Here is a 16,455-nt window from a genome sequence, read left to right as displayed (position 1 = left end):
GCTCCCGGGCAACATCTATCATCTATCCAAAAGTATCATTTTGCATTTCAAATTTATTATGGCTTTTTTTGGTATATTGTTAAAAATTATGTATAAACACATTTTATGTAATTTGAAAAAAAAATTTCACATATTTATTTCACATTTCGTAAATTATGATTAAAAAATTACTTATAAACCTTTCTAAATAAATCTTGTGTTAGACTGTTAGAAGCCATAAACGCAATATGAAGCCTCACAAGAGGCATGTTTCAAATTCAAATCCTAATTGGCATTCCTCAAACTACCCGTTTAAATTAATAATAAAGAACTACTATTTTAAATCATCACATATGATATTAGTCAATTGTAATTTTATTTAAATAAATAACTTTGAAAATTTTGATTATATTTAAATTTCGTTTATTAAAGTCACTTATAAATGAGGCTGCCTTTTGGTGGCAATTATTGGAATTTGATCCCTCCATGACTTGACTGCTTGCAAGCAATAAGCTTGTCAAATGAAAAAAAAAATATCTTATGAGTATATGATTATAAAAAAGATGAAAAAGATAGATTAGGCTAATAAAGTTATTTGCATTTTCATAAATAATTAATTTACTTGTTTGGTCTTATAAGGAGAAAACGTTTTATTTGATTCTATTTATAAGTAATTTTATTAAATTTTTAATATAAATAATTATTTTACCATTTATTCATAATTTTGTAAATTATCTATTTATCTATATATTCTATAAATGTTGTGGCTAGCCTGGTCCACATGGCTTTCGTCTATTGGCTCATGTCTTTTAATTGTTTTTTATGGCTGTTTTATGATTGGTCCGTCTAGCCTTTCCTGTGACTTTTTATTTTGTTAGTTTCCATGGAAAGTTGAGGGGTCAGGAATTTAAGATTTCTTTATGGAGATTAATGCTTAGGATTATTCATTTTTTGGGGGCGAAGAAATGAGTTTGCGGGGAAGGTTAATGGGTGCAGGAATTTATGTTTTGTTTGAGGCGATTAATTCTCATGATAATTATTCCATCCACGTCGTTCCATCATTCTGGATGCGTGCATCTGTTTTAATTGTTTTGTTTTCATTTATTGTTGGACGTTTCATTTCCTCTTGTTTTTGAAGAGTTCTTATCTCGACATTCCTATATCCATTTTTTATCTTTTTGTTTTCGAGGAGTGCTTATCTCGACGTGCCTGTATCCACTTTTTATAGTAATTTTGGGTACTATAAATGCATGGGTCTGGGTATGCCTTTTTGTGATTGTTCTTCGGTGTGCGTTGGCGCTTTCTTTCCTTCATTTGTGGGAATATCTGAGTGTGTGTGTGCATTTTCTTTCTTGGTTGTTGGTTTTTGGTGTTGGCTATTTTAGGTGGAAGAATGGATCTCTCTATTGAGATGTATTTGGCCGGGTAGGTATGCCATGATCAACGTAATTGTTGGTTTTCCGTTCAGACAAATAATCAAATTACGTTGATAAAAAAAACAGTTAAAATTAGTTAAGAATAATTAATGTGTAAAAAAGTATAATGTTTTTTTCAACAATGCCCCTATTAATAAGGAGAGAGAGTATACGAGAGAACAATTAAATTATTAAAAGAAAGAGAAGTGGAAGGGAGAGAGAGTATGAGTTGGAGATAAAATAAATAGGGGTAAAATAGGAAATCAACACAAAAAAGTAGAGACAACTTTTAAGTGTCTCTTATATATGGGAACATGCAATAAGCATCAAATGTCTCTTATAATAAAGAACGGAGCTTGAACCATCATCGCATTAATCTGCGTAGGATGAATGTCAAGTGGAAGCATATTTATCACGAGAAAGATTTTGAAGCAACATCCACATCATCTCTTGATTGTAGATCCATTTTTTTAGTTGCTATTTTATGATTGTAGATCCTTTGTTATGCATTTCAATGTCTTTTGTGATTGGATCTTCTTCTTTTTTTTTTTTGGTGAAAAGATTGGATCTTATTTAGTTTGCTGGGAGGTGGGGCCATGACTCATGGGGGATACACCTTAGCACAATAATGGAAGAAATTAAATCTAAAAATTTCTAGCGCTAAATATTTTATCTTATGGAAGAAATTATATTTAACCTCTCCTCTTTTGTAGAGTCTTACAGAATCAATTGCCCAAATAACTACCCTCTCAAGAAATATTAAAGCACAATAATAAGTTTTAATAAAAGAAATAATGAATCAATCAACAATGGTATCTTATCCAATATAATTGAAAAACCAAGTCCTTATCTGATGAACGAGGATATGAATTCAGTGTACACTTTTGTTGTCAAATTTTTAGGCAATTGGAAGGGAAGAAATTCCATAATAAAAGTTCTCTTTCTTCAAATCCGAAAGTCATCTTAAAAAAACAAGTCTATATTAGAAAATGATGAGATAAAAACTGATGGGACCGCATGTGAATCACTTTGCGGAATAATTAAGAGAACTATATAATTACATGCATTCTTCCATAATAAAAGTTCTATTTCTTCAATAAAAAAAACAAGTCTATATTAGAAAATGATGATATACAAAATGATGGGACCGCATGTGAATCACTTTGCAGAATAATTAAGAGAACTATATAATTACATGCATTCTTTTCAATATCTTGAAAACTGAAGAGACCCCAAATCAATTTGTGGGATAATTAAGAGAACTATATAATTACATGCATTCTTTGAATTATTCTACAAAATGATTCACAACCTCTTTATTCCTATTCATTAATTATTAATAATTATCAATGGTGAAAAATAACTTTCCACGGTGGTTTTTTAGTTAAAACACCACGGAAAGTAAATTTTTCATAGTGGTTTTACTAACCAAACCATCATGGAAAGACTATTTTTAGTAGTGGTTATTAAAATAATCGCCTTTAAAAATGTTTTGCACGGCGTTATACAAATAACTGCTTGACTGAGAAATAAACATAGTACAAAGACTGAGACTACATGGCACATGTAGATGGAGGATTAAATCAAGCTTATTATTAGGACCGTTTGTATTGATTATTTGAGTCCTATTTTCATTGATTTTACCTTTTTTTTATATTTATTCTTCACTTTTCACCATTTAAAGCAGATTTCAAGCACTAGCAGGGAAGAAGGGATCCAAAAATTTGGGAATCAAATATTTCTAATCTCCACATAAACATACAGTTAACCTAATCTAAACATGGTAATTGATCATCATATTCTATTCACTAACAATCTCAACATCTCCCATGCTTGCCTAATAATGCAAATGGCAATGGAAATCTGATTTGTGATTTAGGTGAACATGATTGGAGTATCACTACAAAAAAATAAGGGATTAGTGATGGAATTTAGTAATGAAGTTTTATTTCGTCACTAATCCTTCAAAAATTCCATCACTAAAATTAGAGACGGAATTTAGTGACCGAAAATTTCATTGGCTAAATTAGTAATGGATTAGTGATGAAATTTTATTCTGTCACTAAATTAGCGATGGATCACTAAATTCTGTTACAAGTTCATCGCTGATTCTGTTCTAAATAATTAGTGGTGGAAATTAGTGACAAAAAAATTCTGTCACTAATTTCAGTTACCAATCCATCACTAATTCTCATAAAAAAATTTTAAACTTATTATTAAAATAAAAATATAATATATCATAATTTTTAAGTAATATATTCTATAAAAATTAAAAAAACAAATATTATAAAATAAAATAAAAATAAAAATATATAATATACTTATTATTTTGTTAAATATTTGAATAAAAATATAAATTATTAGAAATTTTTACTAAAACATAAAAATTAAGTTCAAATAATAATATATTTAATTATATAATATATATTAAATTATGTATATAATATTTATTATATACATTTGTATTTGTTATTAGATATATTATATATGTTTATTTTTGTATAAAAATTTCGCATGTGCTTCTCAGCTCAACTGACAAAGGCTTTAACACGCATGCAAGAGGTCTCCAGTTTGAACCAACATTCCTTCACAAATTCAGCCAATTTATGATGCGGTGATGATGTGGATAAGGTGATGACGTGGTCGCTCATAATGATGGACATGTGGTGATGACATGGACGACTGGATGACATGGTTGCATCGGGGAGAGAAGGAGTTGAGGTGGCATCTGGTGATGATGTGGCAGATCACAATGATGGATATGTGACGATGACATGGACGAGGAGATGACATGGCAGTATGGAAGAGAGGAGTTGGTGAAATGACAGCCATTGATGATATGACGTCTCACAATAATGGATACATGGCGATAATATGGATGAGAGGATGACATGGCGGCATGGGAGACAGAGGATAGGAGAATGTGAGGTGGCAGCTGATAATGAGGTGACATTCACAAACATGACATGTGGTAGCAATCAATGGTTACCATGTACTATTTTAAGTTTACAAAATAAAAAAATTTAACGATGGATTAGTGACGGAAATTTTCGCCACCAATTTGTGATGGAATTTTTCTTCACAGATCCGTCACTATTTTGTGATAGAATTTTTGTACAATATTCGTCACTAATTAAAGATGAATTAGTGATGAAAAATTTCCATTGCTAATTTTGAATTTTTTCACTAATTATTTAGTAACGGTAAAATTAGTGACGAAACAAAATAACATGTAGCATAGTTTGATTAACGTAACATACAGGTTAATTAATTTATTACCTTTTCGCTTCTTTTCAGCTATCCTTGTAGGATATTTTTTTATTTCTATTTTATCTATATTTTTAGAATTTAAAAATCACATTAGTTATTGACATTACCATTTGAAATTATATCCTTATATTCTCTTGCAAAGTAAATTTCAAAATTCCATGGAGCATTAACTATATATAAAAAAATAGATTAAAAGATCATATTAAAAATAATAGCATCAGATAATAGCAAACTTTTCAAAAGGCGTAGGCCTAACCTGTTAAGCTAAGCAGGCCTTCAAAAAAGCCGGGGCCTATTTCTATCTTTTAACAGGTTAGACTGCTTGGCCTATTTTCACCCCTAATTGCACTTCTAAACAAATCAGAGACAAATTTGCACAACTAAAATATTGAAAGGCTAATTTGCACATGAAAAATAAGATCAAGGTCAAATTTTCACCTTAATCCTTTTAGATCAATAATGGATTGCTAACAAAATATAAAGCGTGAATACTAAACAATGATGTGAAAGCCAAAAAAAAATTATCATTTTTTCATTGAAATTTAATTAGGAACGAGAATATTGGGAATTCACTAAGTAGGGTCACCAAAAGAAAGATAGCAAAAAACTAAAGAGCAAACTATTCCCAAATTGGCATTTTGAAAGGAATGGTGAAATCAAGCCTTGAATCAATGTGTAGGGAAGGGGATTTTATAATGTAAAGTAATTAAGTAAATACATAAAGAAGATGAGTTCCGATGACCTTCTTAAATTTGAATTTTTAATTTTAAATGAAGAGACTGTTGAGATTTACATAAAGACGATGTATAAATATTACAAATTAATAACTGTATTATAATTTAGGATTTAAAAGTGGCCTTCAAGGTCTACGGATATAACAAAATCTATTAAAAAAATTGGAGGGACAGCAAAACTTTTAAAAGAAAGACTATACATGTATTTAAATTAAAATAATCATTATACTGTAATATTTACATATAAACAATATCTTTGTATAGTAAATTTCAACGATCCCAGATCAAACATTGAACTCCCTAAAACAATATTAATTATTATTATTTAAACAATATTAATTATTACTATTTATTTTTTAAGACTAAATTAATAGGTAAACAAATAAAAAAATATTGATTAAATCGGATTAACAAGTAAATAAATTGTTATCAGCGTTTTTATCAAAGATGTAATTGTGCTCTTGAAATTAATATTTTAGATTTTGGAATTATGATAATAATTCACATTTCGGTTATTTTTAAAAACAGTGTATATATTAATAAGGGTAAAATTAAAAAGTTGTTAACTTTTAAAACAAAATTAATATGATTTAAAGTTTTTTTATTAGTGTAAAATATACAGAAAATGATTTATAAATAATACCAAAGAAGTATTTTTTTTTAAACCTGAAATTCAAAACCTACTTCTGATACTATTTAATAGATTTTTTTTCTTTATTTAAAATCAATAATCTGGCTCTGATACCATTTATTACGCAAGAAAGAGAGGAAAGAGGTAACACACATGTACTAATTCACTAATCAATCTTGTAATACAGCTTTCGAAAGCTCATGTCTAAAGCACATGCAGTTTAAAAAAAATATTTTAAATTTATGTGTAGCCTAAAAAGTGTTTTTACATTAGTTTTCGTGCTGGTATCATTAGTTTTTGGTTTCTATCCATCTACCATTTCATGTTAGTTGTCTTTTATTTTCATCTAGCTATTGCTAGAAAAAAAGATGATGAATTTTGCTTACTAGAATCTAATATATCAGATTTTTGCTACGTAGAATGAAGATCAAAAGATGACCATTTTCCTTGCTATTGGTAAAATTATGCTCACTGGTGGCATCTCCTGTGCACCATATATTTGTCCTCAAAAGATATTTATATTATAATCCCTTTGATAACTACTAATGTATTATATGGCTAGAAAGATTGACAAACGCATATCACTAGCTAACATTTACACTTACTATCTATCAATAGGCAAAGAAGCAAAATGAGGTTTGGCCATTGTAAGATAGGAGTTTGTTGTTTGGTGTTGAGCCTTGTCTTCAAATTGATGCAAAGTCCAACAAGTCATTATTATTTGCAGATGTACCTTGTTTTTGTTTGTTTGTGTTGTCTTTTATCTTATACCTGTTGTTATATTAGACTCAATTCATGTCTTCAACTTGTTAAGTTGATTATCATAATTTCATTTGAATACTTGAATTTTAAGAGTATAATTATTTATTTGGCTAACTAATAGAAATTTTAAAAAAAGAAAGATATTAAAAAGATCCCAATACGGAACCACGATTGTAACTATACATCTTATTCTTTTTTTTTTTTGCCAAAATGTAACTATATTATCATAAACAGCTTGTTAAATAATAGAAAAATGCATGATACATACTAAGGGGTGAAAATAGATCAAGTGGCTTGTTAGGGGTTTATGGCCTGGCTTGTATCTGGCTTAGCTCATTTTCAGGAAGAAAAAAAGGCCCAAGCCTCTTTGAATGCTTGTTTAATTTAACAGGCCAGGTTTAGACTCTTTGATAAGCTTGTTAAACTTGTTAGACTGACCTGGGTTTGTTATAAATTTATAATTATAATATATGAGAAAATTAGTTAATGGTATTATTGTTAATGTGCTCCTTTAATTTATTTTTTAATTTTAATATATAGTTAAAGGCTTAATGCTTCCTTGGATTTTGAAGTTTAATTAATAAGTGAAGATAAAAATATAATTTAAAATAATAATATCAATAAATAATGTGATCTTTAAATTTTAAAAATATAAATAAAATAGGAAAGAAAATTTTGTTCCAAGAATAATAAATTAATTAACTTATGATACCCTCTTTATTCATTGTAAAATTAATAATTTTTTTCTTATTTATTTGTCTTGATTTTAATTTTTATTTTGTCCTTAAACATAGTCTTGTTCCAACTTTTAACGTCCAATTACAACTAGTTTTCAATATTATCCTTAAAAATTGTAATTAGAATTTAAAATAGTATTTATGACACTAAAATTTAAATAAAAGACAAGACTTAAAAATTAATTATTATGTATGCATTTTTTAATTTTAGCTTCTTTTTTTTTTTACATATCACTATATAATTTGAATTTTTTTAAAAAAAATACAGATTTTTTAATAGGTTTCAGGTCAAACTAGGCCTTTATACAGGCTAGACTCAGACTGAAGAATAAGTTTGTAACAAGCCACAGGTTAGGTTCAGGCCAATGTGCTACAAAACAGGCTTGGTTTATTAAGAGTAAGGCCTGGCCTGACATGGCCTATTTTCACCTTTATACATACCCACATAAGCAATATCACGAAGTCTTAATTCATCAAATACGCTAAGTTTTAAAAAGAAATGAATATAATAGAGGCTTAAATTGATTCTCATTTATCAACCAATAGTTGTCCGCCTACCGCCTCTGCCTAGTATTCTTTTTTCCTTTTATTATTTTCATGAACAGGATCAACTAGGATAGAAATAAAGTATTGGATCGTTGAGGGAGATCTTTTAATTAATAATATATTCAAAGAATTGGCTTTGGATGGGACTCAATAATGCCGTGTGATCCATATAGATAATCCCATCTTGTGGAATAAGGTTTTGTTATTGTTGTTGTATTGTTTTCATGAATAAAAACTAGGATGTCGGTTCTCTTTTAGAGTTTAATCTTCTACTTGATATGATTGTATAATAGAATATTATAAATTTTTCATGAATGACTTGCAATGATCTTTCCCATTACTTTCAATAACAAAAGTATAACATATTTAATATGATAACCAGAAGTTAATGCAATTTTGGGTTACATCATGCATGTGCCAAAGAAATAGTTGAGTTATACTTATTTTCATACATGAACCAAACATTTTAGGTGTATAAGCACTCATAATAAGCTTGCTTCAATACATTTCACATAACACCGATCACTTCCGTTCCATGATTGCCATGTTCTGTTACTAGAGGTGAATCAGATGGAAATGATCAACAAAAGTCTTGGACAAGCCTTCTTTCTTGAATTAAAGTAACTCTTCTGGATCTCATTCAAAAATAATTTGAAGGCGAGCTTTTCCTTTGTAGCTAATTAAATATTGAAGTGTCTAATCAAATGACTAAGCAAAACTCCTATGTGAAGAAAGCAATCAAGACCCCCTTCAATCGGAATTGGAGACACATCAGAACACATCTCTTTTAGGGCTGAAATCCCATATATATTTTTCTTTATGGGTCTTCAAAATGTTATCAAACAATAGAAGTAACTCACGAACGAAAAGGAAAATAGCATAGACATGGTATATTTCCCAATTTCTAAGGTAATGTTCGGTACAAAGAAAATGGAAAGGACGAGAGGGAAAAAATGTTTAATGAACTGCATTTAAAAAATTAAAAAAATAGGGTTTTAAACTTTTAATTAAAAAAAAAGTAATATAAAAAAAATAATTACAATAATTCTAACTTTTTAAGTTTTTTAGATAGAACTCACTAAAATTTTATCTTCTCTTTCCTACCTTTCTATCTATTTTTCTCGCACCAAACGAATCGAAAAAGTGAGTTACGAGATGCGAAGAAACCAGTGGTAATATAATAGAAGTCCCACACCCGGCAGTAATGAAGTAGAAGAGGAGAAGCAGGGCTATAAAAGCAAAGGGTGGGGGACAATTGCAACATACTTACCTGGACGGGGTCGATGGATGATCACAAAGGCCCATGGCCTAGGTTGATGACCTTCATTGCACTTCGGAGGGGTGTCATCCTAAGGTCTCCCCAAGTGGGAGAGCCTACGTCATAATTTGTGGCAGCGGGGGCCTGCGTTCGCGCGGCCCCTGTCCAATTCTCTGTTCAATTCTTAATTTTTATTTTGTTCATTCGATCGTCTGTTTCGTGTTTGCGTGCTTTGGCATTGAATTTATTTGCCTCGGTATGTTGTTGTTGATGTTAGGCATCGATTCCGACGGGTTGCCTCCGAGCGTGTTATCTTGATGCGAATAATGGTTCTTGGGATAAGACCGTAGATCTCTTGAACTGAAATGTTGTGGAAACGCTGGTTCTTATCGTCATCTTCGTCGAGTTGGTTGAATTGAAGAATCGGAGAAGCTGATGAGGGGAATTCTAGTTACTTCAGTTTATGAGTTCACGATTGGACCTGGAATCAGAGGGATCCTGCTCTTTCATGGATCCTAGCTTTAATTGAAACGAAGAAAGGCACTGGATTCTCTGAGTAGAACTGGAAAAATATTAAGATTCTCGAGTATTGTTTGGGGGAAAAAAAGAGGATTCTTTCATATTTGATTTGCAGCATTGGGTGGTGAATCCGTTTACCTTTCTTTAAAAAAAAAAAAAAAAAAAAACGTTTCTCATTGAATGACTTAGAAAGGAGGATGTATTAACAAAGAAAGCAGCGGATTGTGATAAAGGGAATGTTTTTTTCTGGTAAGTTAGGTGTAAACCCACTGATTTAACTAGATGAAAAATGGCCACATCGGACGGAGTAATAGCAGTCAGGTTTGAAGGTCTGCAATTATGTACTTGACTGTGATCTTTTTTTTTCCTTGTCCTTTTGGCTACTAGGAGTGCTGCTAGTTGACTCTGAACAGATGATTATTACTTGCTCTTCATTCCAGGTAAGATTATTTGCATTTGATCATGCTCACGGTTGAAACTGGTTTGGTCTTGTCTCTGCATCTTATCAGAATTGTTCTCATGGAATAGCAACTTGCAAATTTATCCCTTGTGTTTCTGCAATCGTGAAAAGAATATGTATTCTACTCCTTTTCCATTCTGTGGCCTGCAATTTGCAAAATGAGTACATACACTTGTACGTACACACACACACATATACAAAGATGATGGGCGAAAGCTGACTTGTAAGCTTTTCCTTAACTATCAAAATAAGAAAGGAAAAAAAAAGGTGGGGAACATTACGATGAGATCATCAGAAGCATAATTTGTCAAGATGCTTGAAAGTTCCACTTGGCTTACAATGTTACTAATGCTACTAGGAAAATAATTGCAGCAATTAGATGTTCTTTATTTAAACTTAAAGAGTACAGGAGGAGCATGTATTGTTGATAGTACAGTACAAATGAAATATGTTTTATTCTGTCTTAGTTCATTCCTACTACAACCATGTGGTTCATCGATCCAAAGCCATTCAAATGCATTTTCTACCAGAAGCATGCTTTATTTGTTAAAGTAATATAGTTGTATTTGTATGGTTTCCCTAAGGAGAATTTCTATTCACAGTACTGATCCCAAGGAGGAGGGCCAACACTGCTTCATCTTTTGTACATTGTTTCACAAATCTGAGAGTCGTCAAGGGCTTGTAACATAAAAGAACAAGGGAGAAAGAAGTGCTTGTGATAGCAAGTTCACGCATGCCCACTTCAGACTAATTCACAAAAGTGAAAACAAGGGAATAAGCAGCGAAATAAATGAGATCCAAAGCTTAAAACAAAAAAGGCCAAATAATCCCCCCAGTCCTCATCACTCTGTCGTCGCCGTTTGAGAAATTGGAATGCCACAAACAGGTTCTGGAACCAAATATTGCTAATAGGGTGAGTATATTTGGGAAAAAATAAAATAAAACAGGATACTCAGTTCCATCTCAAAAGAACCAAAAGATTAATTTCCTTTTCTTCTATTCTCACATAAAGAACTACATCTTTATTTTGGCTGCTTTATTTATTTGTGATCGAGTCTGCTAGGTCATAAAATAACCCAAAAAGCACGCTTGTGAGAGCTTTGTCCCTTCATTATTTCACTGTTTTTTTTTTCTTCTTTTCAGTGATTTCACTTGGTAGATCATTTATTGTATTATTTCATAGTCAGGCCAGCAATTAGAAGGTCAACAATCCACAAATTTGGGAATACTCTCTGACCCTTTTCAGCATGTTGATCTCAATTTTCAAACACTCCTAAAAGAACTAATTTTTAAAATTCTAAAAAAATTTGAGCTACTACTCCTGAAAAGATTTTCCACATAATTGTGCATATTTTGTAAAGAGGAAGAGGTGTGTTCTGCATCATAACTTGTAGTCCGTGAGCTTACAATATGCAGAATTTACTGTCTATCCTTGTCTACCGCCATCCCATCAATATCCTACTAGTATAAGTTTGCCATCTTATACTGTAATGCCAATATAATTTGTTAACTGGAAAGGGCTTAATTTTGACAAAAATCAATTGGTTTTAGTTTTAGTCCAGAGTTAATTAGTAGCGCATAGGCCATAGTATTCATCCCAAGGGGTCAAACTAGTTTGTTAGCTTTCTTAAATAAATTCAAACACTGCACATGCATTGAATTAAGCCTTGTATGTATATTTCCTATTTCACTCATGACGTAATTATAAGCGAGCCTTTCATTTTAAAATTGTGAGACACAATAAAGAATATGAATTTTTCTAGGGACAAAACTTCTGTCCAGTTTGTTGTATAGTTAATATCCGTTTTTCCAAATCCAGTGAATGAGCGACATCAATATCTACCAATATGTTAGATGCTGCTGTCCACTGATATGATCAGCCATTGATGCCCCCAGCTTCAACCGTCTCTATCTTCAAGATTCTGCTAAACCATTGCTGCCGAGGCAAGTGATGAAGGAGGGCTTTCATGGGGTTCAATAAATTGTGCTTCGATGAAGAATGGGTTTGAGGCCACGAAAGAAGATGAATGCATTGTTCCTTGTCCATGCCTAAGTCGACGAAGGAATGAGAGAAACAAGAGAAGCCATACAAGTACTGAAACATTGTGCTTTTGATATGCAGATGTGAAACTGAAAAACGTCAAGGGACAAGGCGAGAGGAGCAAGACGAAGGTTGAGAGTGAGCAAGGATGGTGAAGAACGCCTCTATTTTGAAGCGGTAATCTCATTCTACACTAGTCTATGAACCTTGAGGATTTAACCGAACAGTAGAAGTAATTCAAGGGCGTAAGAAATTAGCAAAAACGGGGTGTATAATTGATTACTTGCAAGGCAAGAAGTGACGAGCGTGCGGAGGTAATGTATTAGAAGTCCCACATCGGGAGGACAGGAAGGAAGTATGGGGATGCGTGTCAGTTGCATATGACTTCTCTGACATTTTAAAGTTTAAATTTAACCTTCTGAATTTTTATTATTTTTTTATGGTTACCTTGCCTTTAACTTATCCTAATCTTTTTAATAAAATTTGTTATATCGGATTAACACATGACATCTTACATCTTACATGGCATCCTATCTAATATAATTATATTATTTTTATATAAGGATTAAAATGTCATTTTATCATTAAAAAAAACCCTTACTCATTTTTATTCTTATAGTTTTTGTCAACATAAATTTTTAGCTAACATTTTCCTTCTACTTTTTGCCGCACAAAAACTGCTACTTCAATTAATAAATGATAGTCAAAATCTTAATAAATTTATGAAGATTGTGAAGTAAGATCGTAACATTATAATAATGTTACAGTGAAAAGTAATGAGTTGGTTTTGATAAGCATTAAATAAGGAAAAAAAATAAAAGGGGATTTAGTATTTGTTGGATTTTGGGTTTGGATCCGCTCTTGATAGGCCGGATTATTTGACCGGGTATAAAAAGAATATACCAGTCAAATGATATGTTAGACTTGGTCAAGAATCATATCCAATTAGTTACGATATAAATCTAATTAGTTTATAATAAATTAATTAATTTATATTGTATAGATTAGATATATATTAAGTATATATATTTAGAATTAATTATAATTGATTCTGGATTTGAATTTAAATATCATGATATTATGAGATAAAGATATTTATATATTCTATCTCAGATTTTATCTAATGGGCTCAGTAGATATTTTTGGCTACCCAAAATACCCCATGACAAAAGCTATAAATAGAGGCTTCCCCTATCAGTGCAAATCATTTCAATAGTTGAGCTTCCCTACTATCTCTCTATCTTATTTCTTTCTTGCAAAGAGGTGCTTGCTGTGCACTCAAAAGCTTAGACTTTATAGTCTAGCTTAAGCGTAAGCTAAGAAGATCCAACCGACCCGACCTGAGATCTGACCCGGTACGTTTCTGATCCATTCTCTATTTATTCTCACAGTATTAAAATGTCAAGAAAGTTATGTGTAACTTGCTTGAAGTCCATAAGAGTTTTATGAAATTAATTAAGATAAGATTTCATGTAAAATGTCACGTAGAATGTGAGTTGCCTTATGTTAATTTAACGTAACAAATTTTATTAAAAGGATAACAATGAGTTAACAGTAAAAATTCATAATTAAAAAAAATCAAAAATCAAAATTTTAAATTTTAAAATGTTAAGAAACTTCAATGCATCTACTGCAGGATTGCTCAAATGCTGTAAACCAGTGGAAGTTGGTGGTTAGAACTGACAAATGGACTATGTTTACCTCACTTCAAGGTGTGGATTGGGTGAAATGGAACCTAACAAATGACATTGGTTTGAATTTCACAAAGAAAGTACCATGGTCCACCTTGTTTGGTTACATGTGCTAGGATATTTCGGTGACAAGGTGTAACAAGCTTTTTGGAAGCGAAACCACTAACACAAGGATCAATGGAAATTCTGGCTTCTTTAAGGCATGCTTAGATCAAGACCTCTTGAAGTAGGAATTTCAACTAAGCAGAAGTCAACCATCTAATGCTTATTCTAATAAGCATCCGAATGATTTTTTTTATCAAGGTGGCAGTAGACGGCTCGGTCTTGGATAATGGAAGAAGCGGTTGTGGGGGTTTCATTTGTGACAACAATGATCATTGGATCTATGGTTTTAGCTGCAAACTGACTTTAGTTCCCCTAGCCATTGCTGAATTACTAGGTGTTATTCATGGTCTCGCTTTATGTTGGACAAGATGATATAGGAAAATTATTTTATTTTCTGATTGTATAGCTGCAATCAATTTTGCTTTTAGAGGATGCGATAAAGACCATCCTTTCAAGGACATTATTGATGATGTTAGATTGTTAATTAACAGGGATTGGCAGGTCATAGTTTCCCATATACTAAGAGAGGGATATGACCATTACTGATAGGTTAGCAAAACTTTCTCATAGGTTAGAAGGGAATTTTGGCTCTTTGATCATCCTCCCCTTTATCTAACAGGTAGAGGTTGACGAAGGATAGGTTCTTGCTCTCTTGCATTTTGTTGTTTTGAGAATTGCTATTCAGTTTCATTAAAAAAAAATGTTAAGAGAATTATACACAGCCGTGGTAAAGTCAGGGGTTTTCTATAACTTCGCCTCAATTATTTGCAAGGGAAGAGGCGAGGGAGCGTGGGGATGCAATCTTAGAAGCCCCACATCGGGAGGACGAAAGGGAGCATGGGGATGCGGGGGGTTTAAAAGCAAAAGGAAGGCGACAATTACAACATACTTACCTGGACGGGGTCAATGGGTGATCAGGAAGGCCTATGGCCTAGGTTGATGACCTCCATTGCACTTCGGAGGGGTGTCACCCTAAGGTCTCCCCAAGTGGGAGAGCCTACGTCATAATTTGTGGAAGCGGGGGCCTGCGTTCGCGCGGCCCCTACCCAATCCTTTGTACAAGTGTTCTTCGACTTTGTTTCGCGTGGTTTGCGTGCTTCGGCTTTGAGAGTTTCTGATTGAATTTTAGTTTAGGTTCCGATTGTGACAGATCCTCTGGATGGTTGGTGTGCGCGCTGTCATGATGCGAATGACGACGGTGGATCTCTTGATTTGAACAGCGAGCGTCGTGGTTCTAATCGGCATAATCGACGAGATGGGTGAATTGAAGGAATAGGAGGAGGTGGGGGGGGGGGGGGAATTCTTGTTGTTTCGACTTAGCGTTTGGGGATTGGACTCGGGATCGAGGGGGAGGTCCTGCTCCTTCATCGATCTTGGCTCCGCTTGAAGCAGAGAAGCGCTGAATTCGCTTAGGTAGAACTCATGCAATATAAGATTATTGATTTGCCGAATTTCCGTGGCACATCTATTTACTGTTCTTCAATTTTTTTGATGCAAGTGAAAAATTGTAAAATATATGCCTTCTTTCCGCGATTTAGAAAGGAGGCCGTGAAACAAATTGGCAGATTATGATGAAGCTAATGTTATTTTTCCGGTGGCTGAGGTGTAAATCTACTTATTTAACTGAATGGAAAATGGCGACATTAGGGGGAGTATGATTATGTACCTGACTTTGAAATATACACACACACACACACACATATTCTTGTTCTTGATTCCATTTAGAGATTGGTCCATTGATCGTGCTTATCGTTGATGCTGGTTCGGTCTAATTTTTCTTTTGCATCTTTATATCGGAACTGTTCTGATGGAGTAGCAGCTCGCAAATGAATCCCCTGTTTCTGCAATCGTGGAGGACTATATCGGCTATTTCTTTCCATTCTGTGGGCTATAGTTTGCAGACTTTGAGTACAATGTCGCCAATGCACTTGTTCGTACATAGATTTCTTATATGGAAGAACTATAATCCGCAGATGGGAGAAAGACTGGTAAGGTTTTTCTCATCTAATCTATCAGAACAACAGAGAGAGTGCGGGTTGGGGATCGACTTTCTAATTGGTTTAAATTGCCACTAAAACGAATATAATTCCAGTAACCGGATGTTCTGCGGTTAAACTTCAGGGCATAGGGGGAGCATAAGTTGTTGTTAGGACAGTACAATTGAAATACGTCCCAACTCAGTTTTGAATCACTTCTACAGCCATTATGGTTCGTGAGTCAACAGCCATTCAAACACACACACAACTAGAGAACCACGCTTTATTAGTTGAAATGAAAGTAACAAAACTGTATTTGTATGGGAACTTG

The 16,455-nt window shown here is 32.7% G+C and overlaps 2 non-coding genes across 2 annotated transcripts; both read left to right on the top strand.

Moving 5' to 3' along the window:
• The first annotated feature begins 9,336 nt into the window (after window positions 1–9,336).
• LOC114721270 (U1 spliceosomal RNA) lies at window positions 9,337–9,497 on the top strand. Its single transcript, XR_003738051.1, has one exon. It is a non-coding gene; the product is annotated as a U1 spliceosomal RNA (small nuclear RNA).
• A 5,536-nt stretch (window positions 9,498–15,033) lies between these two features.
• LOC114721269 (U1 spliceosomal RNA) lies at window positions 15,034–15,194 on the top strand. The gene has a single exon (XR_003738050.1). It is a non-coding gene; the product is annotated as a U1 spliceosomal RNA (small nuclear RNA).
• The last annotated feature ends 1,261 nt before the right edge of the window (window positions 15,195–16,455 follow it).

Source organism: Neltuma alba, unplaced genomic scaffold (assembly GCF_004799145.2).
Source record: "Neltuma alba isolate B1F8T4 unplaced genomic scaffold, ASM479914v2 tig00012014_pilon, whole genome shotgun sequence".
Lineage (NCBI taxonomy): Eukaryota > Viridiplantae > Streptophyta > Magnoliopsida > Fabales > Fabaceae > Neltuma > Neltuma alba.
Note: the sequence above shows the minus strand (reverse complement) of the source record. Positions and strands in the feature narration are given on the sequence as shown.